This window comes from Astyanax mexicanus, chromosome 14 (assembly GCF_023375975.1).
Source record: "Astyanax mexicanus isolate ESR-SI-001 chromosome 14, AstMex3_surface, whole genome shotgun sequence".
In the NCBI taxonomy this organism is placed as follows: domain Eukaryota; kingdom Metazoa; phylum Chordata; class Actinopteri; order Characiformes; family Acestrorhamphidae; genus Astyanax; species Astyanax mexicanus.
The window spans coordinates 2,600,314-2,607,500 of NC_064421.1; the positions used below are offsets into that span (position 1 = coordinate 2,600,314).

Sequence of the window (7,187 nt, forward strand, 5' to 3'; positions counted from 1 at the left end):
GCAGTTCAGTTTGGTGGTTTGATGGTTTGTGATCATCCATCTTCCTCTTGATTATATTACAGAGGTTTTTAGTTTGGTAAAATCAAAAACTCTTAATTTTTAAGTGCTCTCTATTTTTCTAGTTATCAGTTAGTGATCATAATGTTATGGCTGGCTGGTCAAATCTGAATGGCTGTCACTTTACATGGGAAAACAGCAGCCCTCGCTCGAGGCGACAGATTAGTAAAACTAGTGCGAGACACGACACAGGCATTCCACATACACACCCGGCTTATTACAGGCCTCATTAAACACAAACAAGTGTGAACGAGAAATCACCCCCAAACACCATTAAAACAGAGCCAAAACCAGCCTGTCTGAGTCTCTAACGAGTGTTTAGCCCAAAAGACATTTAAGACGATTTGGGCATGATTGCATTTTCAGCCTCTGTGGTCTCGTAATAAACTCACTTTTCCACTAAACAGCACTAAAACACTTCCACTCCACCACCATTACTACTGCTGCTGCCCGGCAACAACCACGTCATCACTACAGCAGAACCACAGCAACAGTTCAGCCTTAGAATGCAAGAGATCCACTTTGGATCCCGTAATGCTGCTTCTCCATCAGCAGCCGGAGTCTGAGAGAGAGAGAGAGAGAGAGAGAGAGAGTACAGTAGGTCATGCTGCTTCTCCATCAGCAGCCGGAGTCTGAGAGAGAGAGAGAAAGAGAGATAGAGAGAGCGAGAGAGAGAGAGAGAGAGAGGGAGAGTGAGAGAGTACAGTAGGTCATGCTGCTTCTCCATCAGCAGCCAGAGTCTGAGAGAGAGAGAGAGAGAGCGAGAGAGAGAGAGAGTACAGTAGGTCATGCTGCTTCTCCATCAGAGTCTGAGAGAGAGAGAGAGAGAGAGAGAGCGAGAGAGAGAGAGAGAGAGAGAGTACAGTAGGTCATGCTGCTTCTCCATCAGCAGCCGGAGTCTGAGAGAGAGAGAGAGTACAGTAGGTTGTGCTGCTTCTCCATCAGCAGCCGGAGTCTGAGAGAGAGAGAGAGAGAGAGAGAGAGAGTACAGTAGATCATGCTGCTTCTCCATCAGCAGCCGGAGTCTGAGAGAGAGAGAAAGAGAGAGAGAGAGAGAGAGTACAGTAGGTCATGCTGCTTCTCCATCAGAGTCTGAGAGAGAGAGAGAGCGAGAGAGAGAGAGAGAGAGAGTACAGTAGGTCATGCTGCTTCTCCATCAGAGTCTGAGAGAGAGAGAGAGCGAGAGAGAGAGAGAGAGAGAGAGAGAGTACAGTAGGTCATGCTGCTTCTCCATCAGCAGCCGGAGTCTGAGAGAGAGAGAGAGAGAGAGAGAGTACAGTAGGTTGTGCTGCTTCTCCATCAGCAGCCGGAGTCTGAGAGAGAGAGAGAGAGAGAGAGAGAGAGTACAGTAGATCATGCTGCTTCTCCATCAGCAGCCGGAGTCTGAGAGAGAGAGAGTACAGTAGGTCGTGCTGCTTCTCCATCAGCAGCCGGAGTCTGAGAAAGAATACAGTAATAAATAGGAAATAAATAGGAAAAATAGGACCAAAACAAGCCCTGTGTGTTTCTCTGGTACCAAGTGGTTTTTTTTTCTTAATCCTATAAAATATAATAAGCCGTTTTTCCACTGCTTACTAAGTTATATTAGTTATATATGTATATATTTTCAGCATAAGCAGTACTGATCTTGTTTACAGTGTTATTTTAAGGGTTAAATTAATCTATAATAGGCTGAAAGTAAGTTGTGTTCAGGGTCTGATGATCTCACTGACCTTGACTCAGAATCAAACAATGGTTTCTGAAGCCCACGCCTCAACATCTGCTACAGCCATCACTGACCTCCCACCAAAACCACTGATCTACAACAGCCTTCCCCACACAGACCAGTGCTCACTGTTCCTAACACTCCCATCTCTTTGCACTCAGTTTGTGACACACCAACCTTGGTGTATCAAACAATTATTTTATCATTATTGCAATGAATTATGCGACAACACAAGATCACAAGAGCTGCTAAAACATTGTTAACAACAGCAAACCAAAACTGCATAATAGAGGAAGCTCTTCATGATGCAAACTATGGTCATATGATGCAACAAGGCTGGAGGTAGAGCAAGGCAACGTGGGCTTGAGCATGGCACACAGAGCAAGGAATAGCGAGGCAGAGCATGGTAGTGAGGTAGAGTAAAGTAAAGCAAGGTAGAGTGGGGGTAGAGTGTAGTAGAGTAAAGTAAAGTGGATGTAGAGTGAGTTAGAGTAAGGTAAAGCAAGGTAGAGTGTATTAGAGTAAATTAAAGCAAGGTAGAGTGAGGGTAGAGTGTAGTAGAGTAAATTAAAGCAAGGTAGAGTGAGGCATAGTGAGGTAAAGTGAGGCAGAGTGAGGCAGAGTAAAGTAAAGCAAGGTAGAATAAGAGAAGAGTGTAGTAGAGTAAAGTAAAGTGGGGGAAGAGTGTAAGAGTAAAGTAAAGCAAGGAGGAGTGAGGTAGAGCAGTGTAGAGTGAGGAACAGTAAAATAGAGATGTGTAGAGTGTGGTAAAGTGAGGCAGAGTGTGGTAAAGTGAGGCAGAGTGTGGTAAAGTGAGGCAGAGTAAAGTAAAGCAAGGTAAAATAAGAGAAGAGTGTAGTAGAGTAAAGTAAAGTGGGGGTAGAGTGAGTTAGAGTAAGGTAAAGCAAGGCAGAGTGAGGTAGAGCAGTGTAGAGTGAGGAACAGTAAAATAGAGATGTGTAGAGTGTGGTAAAGTGAGGCAGAGTGTGGTAAAGTGAGGCAGAGTGAGGCAGAGTAAAGTAAAGCAAGGTAAAATAAGAGAAGAGTGTAGTAGAGTAAAGTAAAGTGGGGGTAGAGTGAGTTAGAGTAAGGTAAAGCAAGGCAGAGTGAGGTAGAGCAGTGTAGAGTGAGGAACAGTAAAATAGAGATGTGTAGAGTGTGGTAAAGTGAGGCAGAGTGAGGCAGAGTGAGGCAGAGTGAGGTAGAGGTGCACAGTGAACCTACTTACCAAACTACTTCTTATCCTGGGACAAATAAGTGCAGCCAAGCTAAGTGCTGAAAAACCTTTGAGAAGTTTAAATTATTTAATTTATAATCTTAATTAATCATATTTCATATAAATATCAGAACATCCAACAGTGTTATAGCACATCCATTTTTTATTGTCCATATCATACATCTCTACTACACACCGTGATTTATTTTCTGTAAAACACCACAACCTCAGGTCACACTTTTTTTTTCTTATTATCTGACGCTGCTGATGACTCCTTTACTTCATCAGCCAATCACTGCAGCTTTACATCCATCTAATCCAAAAACCACTAAAGTAAGCAAACATGCAGAACTGTACGAACACACAATGCGAACCAATAAAACAGCATGAAATAACTGACTGAACTGATATCAGACCAGTCTGTAGTGTTGCATATTTACAGTCAACAGAGATAAAAGTGGTGCATTTCCTAGGAAATATTCACACCTGTCCATCTTCCTGGAAATAGCCACCTTTTACTTCCACTTACCGACTGTTTCACTGGAAACACCTATACTTTTTTGGAAACTCCGACAGGAAGTAGTATTGTGTCCCATGACTTTTGGCATGTCTCATGAAAGCTAAAGAATGCTGCACTGAGCTTTGTGAAATGTGGGCGGGGTCTCTTGTGTTGAACAGTTGGATGTAGATTATGGATTTCTTCTAGAGTCACCTGTCTGTTCACACGGACAATTCCAGCCAGACACCATCATCCTCACCACTGTACACCAGTCTAACGTTCAGGACGGAACAGCGTGAGTGTGAAAGCTCTTCAGTATCTGTGTGAAATCACGTCACCAAACCCAGAATCCTCTGATTGCAACAGAGCGTCTGAAGCGGAGAGGCTGAGTGACATTCCTGCACTGAAACATCTCAAACCCAGTCTGTCATCAGCATTCTTCACCAGCGTCTCTGATCTATTCCTGTCTCACATCACCGCTCTCACACTCTCACGCCGTCTCACTCTCACGTCTACGCTTTACGTTCCCAGTCTGTGAGCTTTAGGTATGATGGTGATTATGCACTAATTTGCAGTGTGAGTTTAAACCCTGAAATTATAGGCAAGACTTCATAAATGTGGTCTCAAAACATTAAGTACAAACTGGAATTAAAGGGCCATGAACCACCGAATACAACCCAAATACAACTGCACATACAAACCAAACACAACCCAAATACAACTGCACATACAAACCAAATACAACTGCACATACAAACCGAATACAACCCAAATACAACTGCACATACAAACCAAATACAACCACAAATACGAGCCAAATACTACTCAAATACATCCACAAAGATATACCAAAAACAAATCAAATTCAACCCAAATAAACCCCAGATACAACCTTAAATACAAGCCAAATGCAACGCAAATTCAACCCAAATACCACTCGAATACAAACCAAATACAACTATCAATACATGCCATATATAAACCAAATGCAACACAAATATAAGCGAACCAAATCAAATAACAAAAATATCAAACCAAATACAACTCAAATACAGCCAGAATACAAATCAAACACAAATACAACTATACATACTAAACACAAACTAAATGCAACCCAAATGCAACATTTACATACAAGCCAAATGACTCACAAATATTACCCAAATACAAACCAAATATAACCCAAATACAAAAAAAACACTCAAATACAAACGAAATACAAACCAAATTCAACCCCAAATATAACCCAAATACAAAAAAAACACTCAAATACAAACGAAATACAAACCAAATTCAACCCCAAATTTAACCCAAATACAAACCAAATGCAACCCAACCAAATATAAACCAAATATAAGCCAAATACCGGTACAAACCAAAAACCACTCAAATACACATTAAATATAGCCCAAATATATCCTAAATATAAACCAAATACCACCCAAATACAACCAAACACAAACCAAATTCAAATCCAATATACGCCAAATATAACTCAAAATACAAACCACAGACCACTCAAATACAACACCAAATACAAATCAAACCCAAATATAACAGAAATCCAAACCAAATAGCATTTAAATCAAAATCAAATACCTCTCAAATACAGCCAAAATACCAACCAAATGCAACCCAAATATTCCATATTTAAAAAAAACGGTTCTGAGCAGCACTGAGTAAATCATCAGCTCTTTGATAATGGATTATAAGGAGCTTCTTCTTCAGTAAAGATGATAGCGCAGTGTTTTGAGCTGCAGGTTTATCTCATTATCTTTTGTGCTGTTCTGAAAAATTATGAAATAAGTTAATTTCTAAGTTATGAAGAGATTTTTAAACTTGTGGATCAAATAACGTAAAGTCGTTTAACTCTAGAAGAGAAGAAGGGTTGTGTTATTAAGCAGGGGTACGTTTCCCAAAAGCGTAGTTGCTAACTACGTTAGCAACTTACATAGTCTGGACGATGCAGCTGCGACGCAGGTGTTTCCCAAAAGCGTGGTTGGAACTATGGAGGTAACCACGTTAGTAACTTGCATAGTGCGAACCTTAGTTAAGCTACTCAGGTGTTTCCCAGAACCGTAGTTCCAGCGAATGTTCGCAACTACCGTGGTTCAGCTGCGTCGTTCCAACTACAGCTCTAGACCTGTCGTTAGGAGCTTAGTTCCTGGTTATTAGTGCAGACGATGGACGGTAGGACTCAGAAAGCTGATAAATCACATTAATATTGCTGCACGAGGATTTAAGATGTCAAGTGTACCTATTTTTTTAATGTTTGTGTTAATTACATTAATTGAGCCACTTCACTTTTATCCATGTGCGCCCAGGTAAAATAATAAAATTCAGTCCTTTTTTAATGTATGTCTTTAACATTTAGCTTTATTTGGCAAACATGAATTCAGTGTAGTGAAAAGAGTGCACTGAAGTGCCCTTTAGCTAAAATGTATTTTACAGTCTTGGAAAGATGTATGTCAATTATTCAAGCAGGCATCTCTTGAGTAAAGATAACTTGTGCTGTGCACATTTATGAAATAGTTAATAATTATTTTTTTAAACCCACTGTGCTATATGCACTCTGTGAATAAGGCTATTAAACTGTCACTGGGGTAATACTCTAAAATGGCTTTAACGTAAACACCTGTACCCTAAGGACCTTTGAGGGTATATTTGCATTGTTTGTACCCAGTGAAACAAATATATCCATACAGTAGGCAAGAAGGTGTCTTTTAATAATATATTCATAACAAGAAAAAACTAAGTAAAAAGTGTCTTAAAATAAATAGAGACATGTAATAAGCAGGTGTTTTGAATTACCTAATTATCCTCTGGAGGTAACAGGACCAGACAGAGTGTGAATAAAGAAAATGTATCATTTAGCCAATACAACGTGTGTTTCTAGGCCTATACAAATGTTATCAATTAGTATTTGTTAAATAATATATTACAGGAAATACGTAGAAATATGTAGGCTACATTAATATATATGTAAAAAATAATAACATTAATTGCCATTATGAAAAAAAAAAAACATTAAGAAAATTAAACCACGACTGGGATTCGAACTAGGCGTCCATCCGGTGTTCTGTCGAGTTTTGCTACCCTGTCAAACCGTACTAGTTTAGGGTTATTAGGGGTGATTATAAACCTTATTTTTTTATTATTGCTAACTTAGTATTACTTTCATTTTCATCAGCTGTCATTTACGCATTTGTAATACTCAAATAATTTCAAGGGGTTTCTGGTTGTTTAATGCACCCAAAAAGAACAGAATTACCATAAAAAACAATAAATAAAAAATGTTTCCACGCATGGGCGCAGGTGTTGAGAAGCACATCTCGATGTGTTGCACAATTCGACAGAACACCGCGCGCTGCACCGTCGTAGGCGCTCTGCTGAACCACTGAGTAACACACATTTCTCAGGTCTCATTTGAATAAGACTCATTCAGAATGGTGATTATTTTATTTAAAAAAATATTGCTATAGCAAATATGTGTTTTTTTTTTAAGTAACACTGTCTGTTACAAATAATAATTAATATATAGCAATTATTGTGTACATTTTACTGGCAGTTCATTGTTATTTTATTAATAGTATTGCCGGACCTTATGTTCTGGTGATAATTACAATATAAATAGCCTAAATGATACATTAGAAACATATTTTTGGCATAATATTTTAAAGATTGTGAGTTTTGCACGTTTTCTGCTGGGA

The 7,187-nt window shown here is 39.3% G+C and overlaps 1 protein-coding gene across 1 annotated transcript in view; it reads right to left on the reverse strand.

The window, feature by feature from the left end:
- Positions 1–7,187, reverse strand: part of daam1a (dishevelled associated activator of morphogenesis 1a) — an 84,632-nt gene that overhangs the window by 72,150 nt on the left and 5,295 nt on the right. The window lies entirely within an intron of this gene.